Genomic DNA, 16203 nt, shown 5'->3' with positions numbered 1-16203 from the left:
TCGACGTTTGGAAGAACTCGAATATCGTCTGGACGTATGTCGCTCGCACTTGTAAGATTCTATGTAAAACTGCTTGAGTTGCTCTATCATTTTATGCATTATTCATAGCTGTAGGTTTAATACAATCAACGTTATAAAGCATTGAATCCTCGGTATTAATTTTGAAACACCCGGTATTTCTCACGTAATTACTGTGCCTCATGACGTTACCCAAATCACTGGATCCTTGTGCGGCGTATAGTACTTCACATTTCCCTTCATTTTCTTCTCTTACATGTCCATATCACCCAGCTGGTCGAGTCATAAGGCGCGTGGCAGTAGGAGCCAGCCTTTAACCTCTCCGAGAATACTAAAAAATTTAGCAGCTCGCTGAGAGAGAACTGACTACCAGAGTTCGGTTTACTTTTCTCCGGCACACCTTGTTTCTCAGCCTATTTTTTTCATTCAATCTCCAGTACCCGTCTCCATCACCGCCCCTCCGAGTTTTTCTGCTTAGCTCTTCCAATGCTCCAAGTTTATGATGCCACTACTCATGCGAGTGTTTTCACCTGATGTATCATTGTCACTATAGTAATGCTATTGGAGGAGAGTAGGGACCATTTTGCCAAGAACTTCACCTTTTCTTTGGGATATAGATGTTTTGTTTCCTTTGTGCATCTTGCATCTAAATACTCTAAAATCTACTTCCGACCACTGCGACTGACTCGTACAAATGTTTGGGGTGAACTAGACTGGATACGACAAGAAGTCATGGAATCGTTTCCTCTAAAATCGCCTGAAACTCTAGGAAACATGGTTGAAACTCTAGATTTTCTATCTACTACTATGTAGCCAACTGACTCCACTTTTCGAAGGCAATTGAGGCTCAAAAATTGATGGTAATAAAGAATTTGAACATCGCGGAGAAGCTTGTTAATGGCTCCAAAGTCATTGTCGCTGTCATTAGTCCACATCCTGTAGCAGTGAGGAAGCCTCGAGGCCAAGAACTGTTTGGTATTCCTGGGATTGGATTTTAGTAGGTTAGATATCACAGGAAAAAAACGATCTTTATGGAACAAACGGCAGACAAAAATTGTAAGAACTGGCTGATCTGAGGGGAGGGGAGTTGAGAGCCCCCAACGCACGGAAGCGAGTCCCAGGTAATATAGCTCTCGTGGAGGTGAATGATGCCAGTGATCCAATCTCCCTCCTTTGAGTCGGACGTGGGTCATTGTTTTATCTCTCACGTATTCAAACGTCTTGGCTACCTTATTGATTTTCATGTTGTATTCCTGAAGCACTTCCTCAATAATATCAGTGTATTTAAGGTCTTCCTCGCTTCCTGCTACTATTGACAATTGTTTGGGAGAAAGGTTTCTATAGCTACATATTTTCCTGCAAGTTACATACAGAGATGTTTGGCAGGGGATGAACCATCACCAGCATGCACCAGAGGATTAAAATTTATATTCAACTAACGTACAATACGCGTCATGTACGCTATATGTGACACATAGTCTACTGTATCCTATTTATGAAGGAAATCTACCTACGAAGTTAGTACATTAAAAACAAACTGTTAGAAATAATGGGAAAATTAAAGGTGCATTAAGGAATGCATATGTTGGTAAGCTACACTACCAGTAGCCTACTTCTAAAACCTAACACTATTATGGTTACAGTCTCTTATCGATCTAGGACAAAACGACATTATAAATCCATCTGTTTGTTGTAAATCGCGGCCGACTAATGGTGTAAATTAGCTATTGAATTTCCGTGAGGAGGACATAATGTGAGATTTTGGTACCCATATATTAATGGTGGATTTTATTGAAAAAAATAGAGTAGATCCTGGCTAAATTAACAGGATTCTCTGCTTGGAGTTTTCTCGATTTTTAAGTAGCGGGAAAGTAAGCGTGAAACTTTGAAACGTGCACTGTCGCAGTAATTTGTTTCATGCCCTTTTCATCCGTGTCGTGTCAGCTCTAACCGTGAATCATCAATAAAATGGATATAATTTAGAACTGAGAAGTAAACTACAGAAAAAACATTCGTGTAGCCAGGGATTGGCAGTATTTCAAATACAATGATTGTGAAATACGTATTTTAAATACATTTTTAATATGTATTTGATATTTCAAATACACGACCTGAATTTATCTTGTATTTTGTATTTCAAATATAGATTTTTGGTATTTTCTCATTATAATATAAAAAATACATTAAAATAATTTTGAGAAGCTTTGATAACACTTCTGTCACGTTGTGCTTCAGAGATTACTTGGTTTTCATTAGAATCGTTTTCTTCGTGTTTGCAACTATCCATAATATACCGATGCAGGTTATACGATACTCGTATATATATTTTAAGACCTCGCAGTTCCAATACAAATGTATTTTGTATTTTAAAAGGTATTCAAATATGATTTTATAGTTTGTTTATCAAGTACCCAAATCAAAGGTATTTCAAATACTCCTCGGCCTGTATTTTGTTTGCCCTGTCCTGCATGTAGCTAAGGGGATTTCATTTAAGGAGGCCGAAGAACATGGCGGTTAAGCGTTATATCTGTTGCTGATTCTCGCGCATTTTATTCTGCGGCGCCACTAGGCAGCTGTACCTCGTTCAGTGTGACTTTCGCCATTAATCGTTATGGAAATGGTCTTTTTTCTTAGCGACAGTCGTCTCGCATGCCTAAAATGTGTGGTTTATATGAATTATTTGCTCAGTTACCTATTACTGCCTTGTATTTTCCGACAAAAGTTCCAACGCGGACTTGAATATCTTCTAATGTAATATGTATTCGTGGATGCAGCAATGAAAAAAAAACTCAACTCTATTGCAACGCCTTGTCTGCGACATTTTTTTGTTATAATTCTGCAGAAGAATGATACATCTTCGAGTACACGCTAAGTTTTTGCTATGAACGTATTTTAGCTGTGAAGTTAATTAGTCGTTGAGGGCCGAATTTAAACTTGCTAATTTTTTTAATAAGCCGACCTCAAGGCTTTATGCTCTTGTATTTCACCACCCCTTCGCTGCGAGGATTTTTCGCGAAATCATATTTCGTGCGCCGCGAGCTCATAACACTGACCCAATTCGCAATTCGCGCTCGCTTGAAAACAGAGCTTCGCTGCACGCGGAAGGTAAATATATATAAAGCTGCTATGTGCGTATAATATAAAGACAAAGGTCACTCACCCCCAACACGGCGGCGCGTCGCGAACTTTCTTATCTCTTGGTGTCGACGGCTCCGGTGCTCGTAACCTTAGCGTGGATTAACGATTGTTTGATTTGTTGGGCGTGCTTATCGGCGATGACCTCGGCGCGACGCGTCGCCCGGAAAGGAACAAGAGGTTTTCGGGTCTCTGGGACGTCGCATAGAAGGCTCGCGTGCGTTGGAAGCATAGAAAGGGAGAAGGAGGGGATCTTATCGGGTTGCATCAGCAGTTAACAACCATGATTCTCCTGCAGCACCTCGCAAGGCCTTATCGTGTGATTATCACCCCCCCCCCCCGTTTGTTTCGGGGGTTCCGGATTCCGGCGAATGATATTTTTTGTGCTTGCATTGTATCCACTGAAAAATGAAGAGAACGCCAATTTTGCGGAAATTTCGCATCGTGCCATTTTTATTGTGTTCCACCGATTGTCGTTCTAAAAAATTGGGCTTTCCGCGGAGTATGATACAGATAGCTATGGTGTTTTTTGGGCTATGGTGTTTTCCCGGCGTATGATACAGATAGGGTCTTCACGGGTTTCTACACCTTGTTAGTGAGACAGCGGCTGCTGGCGTTACAACGCCTGAAGCCTAGTTCACAATTTAACTTATATTGACCCGACCATTGACGGAAATATTTCACCAAACACAGCTCAGACGGCAGATCAATCGTGAAACCGATAGTGGTTTCTTTTTCGATAGATCATATTACATTCGATAGATCATATTACATTCGATAGGGTAGCCTTCTTTCTTGATATTGACTTGTTGCAAGAAAAACAAAATATCCTTGACTATAGTCTGTATACCATAGAGTGGCGCAAGGGCCGGTAGCTACCTGAGCCGTGTGCGCCGGGGGGAGGAAAAGACCGACTTAAGTAGCTGGCGGGCCTGTACGCCACCATATGGTATACAGACTATAGTGTCTATGCTAATTTGTGTTACGCCGTTCTAAGTTGTTGTGAACTAGCCCATGCTTCTCTTTATTTTTCAACTCCGTCACGTTATGCTGTTATGACCAAGGCTTACAAGCCAAATTACGTTTGCTGATAGAAAACGTTGATAGAAGGCAGAGTTGCAGGACTACAACCGAATTGGATTGAAAACAGGTCTAGTGAGCATGGCAGTGCCATTCATATCTTTGTAGGGAATAATTTTTCGTGCCCTTGTTTTATAGAGACTCAGTATGCAATATATTGTGACTCATATCTGTCCCATGATGTTTGTTTTCCCTACTTTACGGCCAAGGTTGTATGACGCGTGAACCAATTTTTGCAAGCAGCTAGATCTCGCCGGAAGGCGAAGAATGAGTTATTTTTTCTTCGTCGATATTTAGACAAAAACATCGAAGCCGATGATGAATTTCATACGAAATACTTCTTATTTTACGTCAATTTTGATGCCAATTAACATCCATGTCGACGTATTTTCTTCCCGAAGCCACGAAAAATGATTTATATGGATAAATTGTACCGTACTCAATGTGTTAGGGACGATTTTCTTCGTAAACCAGGGCACAATTCTTGGACAGTGTGTTTGAATTTTGAGGTTTTCCAATTACCTCGGTATTGCGACAACCGAATGGCGTTTTTATTTGCATTTACCATTGAATTTCCTGGAATGTAGCATGACGGGTTTTAAGAAAAAATATCCCTCAGAAATGGTCACCGAATTATCGAATTATCCCCCAAAGTAGTCACGTCTGACCGAAATTATGCTCCCGAAGTGGACTTCAAGAATTGGTAGAACTCAGCTCGCGCGCGAAAGTGTGATAGATAGACAGACGGACACGACTGCAAATTAGATGTACTTAGATGGTGAGCTCGTCCATACCATGTCACTTGCGTGCGAATTACTCGCATCAAGAAACCAATTTCTTTGGGATACCTCGCTCTCCGAGAATTATTGTATGGGGGTATTTGAAGGCTTCACCCTGGATTTTAATCCGCGTCCTTCAAGTGAGATTGCAAGCGGTCGACGTAAAAGGCTCTCTCGCTCCCAAATACCAATAGACATAACAGAGGAACCGTCATGATGACCGGATATACTATTTCTGTAACATAAAATCCATTAATTTCAAAATACCCTCGTAGACCCCTACAGAAACATTTCTTGTAGTCACAACAATGGGAGAACTTAAAATATGACTTTCCCCAGCACGAGAGGGTAAGCGTATGTGATAGCGAAAAAATACGCGGCAATTTGCCCTTAAAGAAGTTATTTTAGTAATGAATTGTCCACGAGGACGTAAATCATGATAAAAATCCTTTCAAAATGCCACCATTGGATATTTTTTAATAACGTCCAAATTTTTTTTAGTAAAGAGTTTTCACTTCCAACGGCAGTGCCACGACTAATATATTTTTTATTAATATTAATAGATTTTTAGGAATATATTCATAGGTGATTCTCAGTAACTATTTAGCTAATTAGTTCCATGAAAAATAAACTTCCCGGTTAGAACGCATTAGTAATAATAATAATATATGTTATAAGGAATTTAAGTTTTTCCCGGTATCATCAGATTTACATCTTATGCATGTGGGCTGACTTATAAAAAAAAGAACCCCTCGAGATTGTGCTATCGTGAGAAATGCTAAAATTAGCGTCAAATCCACGCCATTGTGAAACGTTATTGTTCTAGTAATTATTTTAGTAATTATTTTACTGTCAATTATGATTTCTCGTTTTGTGATGGACTGGGCCTTGATCATGACCAAAGGACTCTGGGTTCCTGGTCAGCACTATCTCGAATTGATGCCTATTATCCTGATGCGGCTACAGGTGAGTGGTTTTCAGGAATTTGGTTTTGACATGAGGCAAAATAGTGTTAGTTATGTGCTTTGAAGTACATTTCGTGCGAAGTATGTACAGAATTTGATTTGATTACCGTTTATGGTTAAATCATGTAGCTTGGAGGAAACTGTTCCATTGCGGCTGAATAATCTTTTCCCAAAATAGGGAAGCCGGGGCACAGAGTGCACATTAATTAATGACGCTAATGCAGTAGATTGGATCCTGTTAATGAACAGGGATCAATCCTCTCTTGGAGTACCGGTAATGGGGTTGTTTTCCTGTGGAACCAATTTTCAACTCAGCTGACGGATTCCGTAAGAGGTCCCGAAAAAAAAATAATTTACGCGAAATTTTCTTCTTGGATCATCCATTTACTCGGGAGGTAAAAAAAAATGGCAAAGAGTGCCTTCTCGGTTGCAGTGGTGACCCCAATATAGGGTTCCCGACCTTAGCAAGAGTCGTGCATCGGAAAAGCCAAATGCTTGTCGGCGAACCACTTACGGGATAAAACTTCTCGCCCGGTGCTGAAAGTGCATTGCAAACCTGATGCTGTGCCGGGAAAAATTATTTCACGTAAAAGTGTTCCTTAAATGCACGGCGCATAAAAAACTGGAGCGAGAGAGAGAAGCGTTATCAAGGGATCCATGATAAAATGCAAATAAAAATTGGTAAATTCAGCACTTTAGTATATAACTCCACTACCGAATCCTTATGGTTTCGACACCCTGTATGTCATTTTCAAGGCCGTGGGATCGGTGGCTATGAATTTCACAAGAATAGAAGCATGTGTTTTACTAATTCAATGGCTGTTCATTTCTTTATGGGATTTAAATTTGTTATTCACAAAAAAACTTGGGCATGTGGCTTGAAAAAAGTTTTAAATACAGTTTTATTTCACCTTTTGCTTTTATATTTCACCTTTATGCTACGAAATATGAGAAAAATATTTTTCAATAACAAAAATTTTCGATGCCGACGGATCAGATATTAAAATCGTTTCTTAAAATTTAGTACTATATCATAATTTCTGCTAAAATCGATCGTGAAATTATCGCGAAAGAAATCGTCCATTTGCTTGAAGTTATGGCCAAAGATAATTTTAGCTATCGTAATTGTGGGGTTGATGAATGCTCTCGGATGGGGTATGCGTGATTAGATTCACGCAAATGAGTCATTTAATAGGAGATTTCGATAATTAAAATGTTGAATTATTAATACTAATTAATTAGCTAAATTTATTGAGTTGATCGTGATAAACTATCATATTGTAACGCCCGAAATAACTTTATTTGATTTTCGTCCTCCATTCCAACTTAGAAACCACGAGTCCAGTAAAGGCAACCGTTTCACGAATTTAGATAATTAGCATTAGTTCGGTTTTTTCACTTAATTTGTTTCAGGAGTAATATGTGAAAATATAAAACTAACAGATTGAAAGGGGAACTATACATTGTATGAAACAGCATTGAAGTTTCATTTAGAATTGCTAGTGATGAAAATGTACACGAACATAAAGTAATGGGCTCAAACTAGGCAGCCTTCCTCTAAGATGAGACTAAAAACTTTATTGTCTCATGAGATACTAGCAATGAGATGTGTGGGATGAGTGATAAAATAGATTTATAGAGTTGAATATTTTCCTTGTCATTCATATTGACCGAATCCATATTCGTATTTTGTTTCAATTAATGTGAAGGTATACGTGAGTAATAGAGATATATGGAAATCAAATGCTACTCATCCATTTCCGTATGTTGCTTGTGCCTTTAAATGGTAGATATATGGTATGATATTTGGAGGCGGCGACCGACAGTTGAGGTGATTTGCGCCATGAGGGAAGGGTATGGAAGGAAGGGTGGAGAGAAACCCGGCGTCGGCATTAGCCTGCTCTTATCGATAGGCTCCAAGGGTACCACGGCTTAACGTCCCATTCGACGGACGGAGTGTTGCGCTTGAAATGTCCTCCACACAACACTCAAGCAGGGATCGGGCAGTCTCCGAAAATTCTCTTCCACTGCCGGGATTTGAACCCGAGCCCGCGGGGTGGTAAGCCAACACTCTAGCCACCACACCAACCCGATCCCCTTTAATTGGTCTACTGAAAGAAATTGATTACCTTTCAACGTGGAATAAATGAAATGAGTGGGTGAGAAGCCAAGGGGTACAAGTGGTTTCTTTTTTCCACGCAGAGTAAAGTACAGAAATTAGGTATAGAAAACAATCGAGATCAATTAGATATACAGTTAAGCATTTGATTTTCCACTCGATGTCAGCGCAGAACTGAAACTCACTCGTATCCCTTTGGTAACCAATATTTGTGAGTTTCTTCTAACAATTAACTTTACCTAACTCTGTTGAGGAAAAAAATCACTTGTACCACTTGGCTTCTCAACCCCTCAAATAAGATTAAATATAAAATTTGAAGTGGAGAAAATACTTTGCCATGCCAAAGGTTTTTAGGTCCACCTCACGCTTTCTCCGATTTTACCTCAATGGCCCCAAAGCCATAGAGATAAAACCGGAGAAAAACAATTTGGATAGGGATTCTGTATACTCAATGAGAAACACCTGGATACCCGTTTTGAATAAAATATCAGAAGTGAGGGAAAGTGCGCGGCAACGGACAAGCCAATCCGGAACGAAAGCCATCAAACGCCACAGAGCGGATCAATCCCGTGGCACCGGACCGAGAGAAATGAGTGCCTATTTAAGAAGTGCCAATTTCCTCGATGCCCATAATGTAATAAGATAAGAGAGAAAACAAATATCCAAAATTATGAAAACATAAATTAATGCAAATAAATATAAGGGAGGCAAGACGCATATGTTAAGTGAAGGTGAAAAAAAAGGTACAATTATATGATCAACAGAACTTTCTTCATTATTAATCAGTACTTTTTTTCACAAACTTTGGTCTGATCCATTAAAAAATGGGCACTTAAACGGTAAATTTTCCTAAAAATCGATTAAATTAAAACGTACCAATTATCCGATTTTCTCGTTGTATCCGGGCAAAACGGGTACGCCATGAGGGCAAAAAGGATAACTTGAAAAATTAAAAAGTTAGTCTTGACAATTATATCAGGAGTAGCTGCCAACTCCGGTATATGATGTGCAGTTCTCGCGTACCCATCCTAAGCACTGGCTGCACTATATCCAGCCTTCGATAATCGACTTACTGCATTTTCCAGTACGCGCCAAGCAAAAGAAATCTGATACGGTATTTTTATTCTTAAATTTCTCTGTATTCTTGCAACTGCTGGGTCTGGCTGAAAATTCGGTTATCTTTGTATTTTTTTTTAAATTTATTATTTTTTTTAGCCTGCTCAGCTTTAACAGAAGTGGGCGTCAACATCTATGATTGTTTCCTCTCTTGTTTAGGGTTTCTTTGGAAACGACCATAGCTGGTATGGGTCTGATTTGCAGAATACCGCCGGTACTGGTGTTGACCGTCCTGTTCCCCTTAAAGACAATAGGTGCAAAAATATTTTTACCTACCTTTGCGAAAATCGTAAGAAAACAGCAACCAGCATTGCAGGAGCAAATAACAGTGGTCAGTGGACCCTTTCTGCACTGTTTACTACTCCGAGTTGGCTTTTGTGTTTGACAGATATAACCAATGATGATAGTAGCTGTGCAGCTCTTCACACCTGTTTGTCCATGTTATATACGGTAGCCACATTAAAGTTGTGTTTCTCTTCCGAAACGAGTACCTATCCGTTTTTTCCATATCCGTCTTGCCCGAAGCTATAATATTAGAAAGATGCACAAAAATTTCAGGTATCTTTTGCTGTGAGTGGAAGACTACAGTCAAATTAAACTTAAAAGTAACGTGCCATAGAACAAACAGAAAGTATGATCGATCACTAGACAATTTGTACAAAAAATACATCCTAACCTTAGGTAAAATCGTAAGAAAACAGCAGAAGTCGTTCTTATTCACTTTCGCGTCTTTATTGTTTTATTTTAACTGTTATGTCGTCACCAAACCGATCAGCTTAACGGCCTTACGCTAGGAGGTTGTAAATATCTGGAGGAGCTGTTTCCGAGTTTTTAGCGTGGTCAAAGTTCCGCCAACTTGGTTTGACAACTTTTGGACTTAGCCTCCCACTGATATTTTGATGTGGCTAAGTTGTGTTCTGTAAATGCATTACAATGAGTGAAAAATGTTGCTACAGTCACTTGTATTCCGCCCGTGATTGTTATTGGATTTTTTCCATCATTCGCGATACTTCTATTAATGTATAAACACTGTAACTGTTAGCCAATTTACTAGTGGGAATATCCTTGAAAATACACTTTATTACTGTAATTACTAGATTTCCGTTGGCTATAATAAAATTAAATACTTGTATAAGTGCAGGCAAAAGACTAGTTCACACTCGTAAATTTTATTTACAGCTGAGCTGGTTGAAGAACGTAACCTTGGTGATTAATAATTGATTCTCAATTGATTCTCCCGCCAACTGTGGGCTGTGGAGAGAGCCAGAAAACTCGTCGAAAGGCTTCAGCGTTGACATGTCTTGACCTTTATGCCGATAAAAGAGAATTTTTCCTTAATGTAATGTGGCTAGAGTGTGAAGCAGTGTGTACATTACGTCCATTCCCATTCAAAACAAAAGAAGACACATGCTGACTTCTGGAAGAGTTCTGATCCATGGCAACGACCGTCATCTCAGCGCTGATGTAGCCCAACTGCTCCTTGAGCAACTTCAATGGGACATTTTCGATCACCCGCCGTGCAATGCCGACCTAGTGCCAAGGGACTTCCATCTTCACGCTGAAATGATGATCTGGCCTGATGGAAAGCGTTTTCAAACGGGCGATGAGCTACAGGACAAAGCCAGAGTTTATTGGAAGTCATTGGCGGCAATATTCCATGAAGAAGGTATAGCAAGGCTTGTCCACAGGCACGACCAATTCTTCAATCGCCGAGGCGATTATGTCGAAAGGACAACACAAGTGTGATCAACATTTAGCAATGAAATAATTTTTAAACAATCAATTCGTGTTCCGATCATGACCCATCGGAGGTTGAAAAAAAACGGTCCCTCGTATATTGGACAGACGAAACGGAAGATAGAGACCTGGCTGAAAGAGCATAAAAGGGCTCTGAAGGCAAGACATTGGGAGACTTCAGCTATCGCCGATCATTTCATGTCGGGGCCAGAACACAAGATTCACCTGCATGAGGCCAAAGCCATTGCAAGAACATCTGCTTATTATCCACGGCTAATTAGAGAGGCAATTGAATTTTTCTAAACGGGCTTTAAATTTTAAAGGGATGATGGGTATAATTTGAGCCATGTGTGGAAAAGATACCTTTCACAAAAAATTGAATAACAATATTTCTATACTCATCTCCCGTTTTTTTAGTTGATCTTTTAAAGAAATTGGGTTTTTTATTTTCATTTATATTTTTTAACAACATAACAACAATTATTTAAAACATAACAACAATTGACCAGTTTTCCAACGGTACGAGATAAACATGTTTACGTCTTCAGTCTACTGAGGACGTTCCAAGCAGAAGGTACGAAACGTTGAGTTTAATATTCAGCACGCACCAATACATCCGGAAATGGAATGTGGTAGTGCATCTAATCGCTGCGAACACCTTAAAACCAAAATGTGCTTACTGGCTTGTTGGGGTGAACTTGGTTTATCGGTACAGCTTGAAACGCGCCTGCGGAGCATCAAATAATGAGTATTTCTCGAAACGAGTAGGAACCCTGAGGATGAGCCCTGAGTTGGAGGTCGAAACTTCGGCGGATATGGACCATCCAATACGGTGGGCATCCCGAGAGAGGTTTACCCACATTATCAAATATTTTATTCACTTAGCGTGGTATGAATATTCAACAAGCACTTTTTAAAAGAGATAACTCTGCTTGAATGGACATAGTATCACGTCACTGACAAGTAAATCAGCAATGAGACAAATGGACGCTTTTACTTCATTTGAAGAAGCCGCTTATTTCATCTTCGGACGTATCGTTTAGGAATCGATGGTCTCTTTAAATGGTGGAATTTTCCGCAGAAATGTTTTTTTTTCTTCGATAAGCGGCTTTAGTTTTTCGGTCCAATGCCTCTTGTCTGAAAGAAAATTCGCTACTCGTCCGGTTTGTGATGTCATGAGTACGCCGTAAAATATAAGGAACGATTTCAGTGAAATCACTTCAGTTAGAAAACCTATCAAAGTCCTTTATTGTGTATAATTTTGGAGTCATAATTCAAAGACCATTACTGCTTTGAAGATTGTAGGGAAGAGGCGAAGCCGGATCCAACGAAATTCCAGGGCTACGTAAACCACCATTTTATCCCTCGGTAAGGTGATTGCATCTCTTTTATTCCAAAGTTGATGCGGGTTGAGTAAATGTGCTTATTTCGTTGTTTCACTTAAGTTTGAATGGCGTCATTCACAAAGAAGTCCCAGCGTCTAACGTCAGGTAGGTGAAATTACGGGAAACTCTTTAACGATAGCTGTCAAACCATTTTTATTGCATTTGAGGGCCATAATTCAAAGCTATTGAATACTGTAGCCCGTAGAGAAAGGATATGCTGGACCAAAAAACAAAAATTCAGAGGCACAATAACCGCTGATGCTAATGTTGCTAATTTTTCCTCTCATAAGACTTGATGTTTGATGTAGACGGAATAGGGTCATTCTTCTTCTGTTTAATGACATGAATTTCACAAAAAATGAATAAATATTAACAACCATTCAGTAATACAGTATAAATTCCAAGTCTGAAAGCACTTCTTAGCGCCAACTAACCCTGCATAAACTCCATTAAACGTGTAGAGTAATAGATGCAGTATTTCCATATAAAATGTATAATCCTTCAAGCTTATTGATATGAGCTGTAGAAAGTTGAAAAAATAGCCCTAATAGTTTGCTATATCAATAAATGCTACATAATTATGGCAGGCATAGATTTGAAGGAGGCAATCCTTTGCTGTGGTCACTTTTACCATTATTAAAAGGGGGGAGGTTAATTTGGAAGATAACCCAGCGTCAGCACAAGCCTTTTCTTTACGAAATGTCGCCAAAGGTATGTCTGCTTCAAGCTTATGCTGACAGGTTGAGTGCTATATCTGTAATGTCCCTTTCAAAGTATTCCTCTATATAATCTCCAGTAGGTAATACCTTAGTTTGAACTCGACCCCTCCATAATGAAAGCCAAAATACTCTTAAGCGTACCAATCCGCATTGACGCATTCTTTAATCTCTTTTGAAATAAATGATCCTTTAATTATATAGTAAGATGGTTGAGAAGTATACAAGTTGTTTACCTAAAACTAATTGTAAGACATAAAAGATAATTTTTTTAAATTGTAGCTTTGAAGGCTACTTGTTTATTTTACATAAGATCTTAGTATAAGTTACTCATCATAATCAAAGGGATTCATGTAATTTACATCTATAAAGATGTATAAATAATTGATTTATTAATAATATTGGTTCATTCAAATTATAGATAGATTATTTACAACCTGATTTCCGTTCACACTCAAGTATTTCCCTTGGCTTAGATGTATTTTACCGTTTTTTTATTATTATTGAACAGAAATTTTGGGTTACACTTAAAGAATAATTGAGTATATTTCTTTGATGAACTTGTTTTGCAGCGGTTTGTGTCACACTTAGCTACATTTTCATTGAACGAACGTAATTTAATGTCATTCAGCATTTTCTTTCTAATTGGCCAAAAACTATTGTTGTAGGGTACCTTAATTTATATTTAATAATTATTTTAAATTATGCATTGCCTTCTTTAATTTCTTTTTTAACGCAGGAAATTATTTTTATTGATAGCGTATCAATTTTATAAAAACAGGAAAAAATTAAAAATTATTAATTCTACTTGTAATATAGAGTTTTACTATTCCCTCACGAGTCTGGGTATAAGAGTGCGTGGAATATTTCACATTTTCTAATGAAATTTTCAGGAAATAGATCCCGGAAAGACCAGTTTTTGGAACCCCAATAGATAGATGAATTGGAATGGCATCAAAGGAACAGCGAAATATTTCGTAATTAACTCTGTGAAATGAAATAACTTGGTGAATTTCGTAGATTTTTAAATATATGATTAGACCTGTTTTCATTATTCCTGGACGTCCTTAACAGAGCAAATTTCAGGAGTCGTGTGAATGTATCCGAAAGAAAAGAGGAAGGGATAAGGATCAGGATTCGATGGGTAAGAGAAAGTGATTGAACAAGGAAATGTTATTCTGTAAAGGTAATGAAAACGAGGAGAAGGAGAGATAAAAGAGCTGCCTTAAGCACGTTCCACATTTCATTGACCCTTAAGGCCTTCTATGAACCTTTCCCATGGTAATTTCCGATCGGTGACGTTGTTCTCAAAGCCAAATATTTTTCAACAAAATTTGTACTGTGAATTTATTTGTTTTTGGAAATTCTTCTTCAAATTCACTTATGTGGACTACAGTTTTGGACATGCTATCGTTTCCATAAAGCCTATAGTGAAAACAAATATTTTTCGATTTTTTCCCGAATATTAGCACCGATAATATATGTTTTTCTTTACTCGATTTATGGCAACTGGTTCCTTTCAATGGATGACAACCAGCACACGAATATTATCTAATTTTATTTTGAAGGAAAAAGTACTGAACTTAGTCGGTTGCCTGGCGTCTACCATACGCCAGTTCATTTTATTTTCCCGCTATTTATTTGAATGCTTATAGGAAACTCATATTCTTTGTATCTTATTATTTTATGATTCTGAAATAGTCACCAACATGATTATATTTTTGTCACATTTGTGTAATAAATTTGTAATAGGTACGTGATATTCATCGTAAAGTTTTTAATACGTTTATTATTTAAACTGACAACTATTTAAACCATGAAATTTTGGATATGCGTCTTATTGCTACGAATTAAAAAAAATCAATTTGATATAATTTCGACGAAAGAAAAACTGTAAGAAACATCAAAATAAGTAGTATTTAGTCTTAACTTAATACAAATTTATCCAATGATGTTATGCATAAATTTGTTGTCCATTTATGAAATTGAGTACTCAATGAATGATTTATTGTAGTTAAAAAAGTCGTTTCTTCTTTAATGCATTTTGTTAAATGATTCCAAAATGCTGTCTGTGAGACGCCACACGACAAATAGTGTTCCAAAATGTGACGCGACTGACGGAGGGTTAAATTTATGATTTATTAAGTTTTTATGTTGCTTTGTTTAGACAAAAAAACTTTAGGACAAGGTATTTGGAATTTCTCTCAGGTAATTTGTAATCGAAAGCTATCTTGGATATCTTTCGAATTAAAATGTCTATGAACGTGAGCTCAGCTTTTCCCTTCTTGCTACCCTATCTTCCATCAAGTAACCATCACTTTCAAGAAAAAATGAGGAAAATCCTGGTACCTTGTAAGTATTGTGGGAGCACGGTAGAGGAAAGGGAAAGGGGATTGAGAGAGTGAGACCAGCGACCTTCATGTCATTTGGTGTATGGCGGGAATCCAAAGCCTTCCATAAAATCAAATCTCTTGCAACCGCCAGAGTTATGCTTCTGTTTTGGAAATTTTTTTAGCTACAACATTGCAAAAACCTCATTATCATCATAATTAGTCAAAAATCCTAAGATTGGTTTAACGCAGCTCTCCATTCCTCTCTCTTATCCGCTAACCTTTTCATTGCGACGTATTTATTCTATATTACATCCCTTATAACCTTTCCTTCGTAACTCATTTGGGGTCGTCCCTTGCCCTTTTTCCCTTCCACTTGTCTTTCAACGATTGTCTTCATCAGGCCATCATGCCTCAAAATGTGGCCAACTAAGTTACTGCTTGAGGTTTTTAGGAAGCTTCTCTTTTCTCCCACTCTTCTAAGCACTTCCTCGTCACTTATACGGTAAATCTATTTTATCCTCATCATTCTTCGGTAGCACCACATTTTGAATGCTTCCACTCTTGACTTCTCTGCTGATATCAACGTCTAAGCCTCACTTCCATAGAGTAAAATACTCCATATGTAGCATCTGATGAAATGTTGAAATGAAATTCTTTGAAATGCTGGCGAAAAATTGTTGACTAACTTAAATTGGCGGTAGAATATCCTTAACTACTAGGCTAAATTGTAAATATGGACAGTTATGTATACACGATTGTGCATTTGGCTTGCTTTGGAGCGTATGCTCAGATTTCGAAGGAGCTTTGAGAGAAGAAAGAA

Source organism: Ischnura elegans, chromosome 8 (assembly GCF_921293095.1).
Source record: "Ischnura elegans chromosome 8, ioIscEleg1.1, whole genome shotgun sequence".
Classification (NCBI taxonomy): Eukaryota; Metazoa; Arthropoda; class Insecta; order Odonata; family Coenagrionidae; genus Ischnura; species Ischnura elegans.
Note: the sequence above shows the minus strand (reverse complement) of the source record.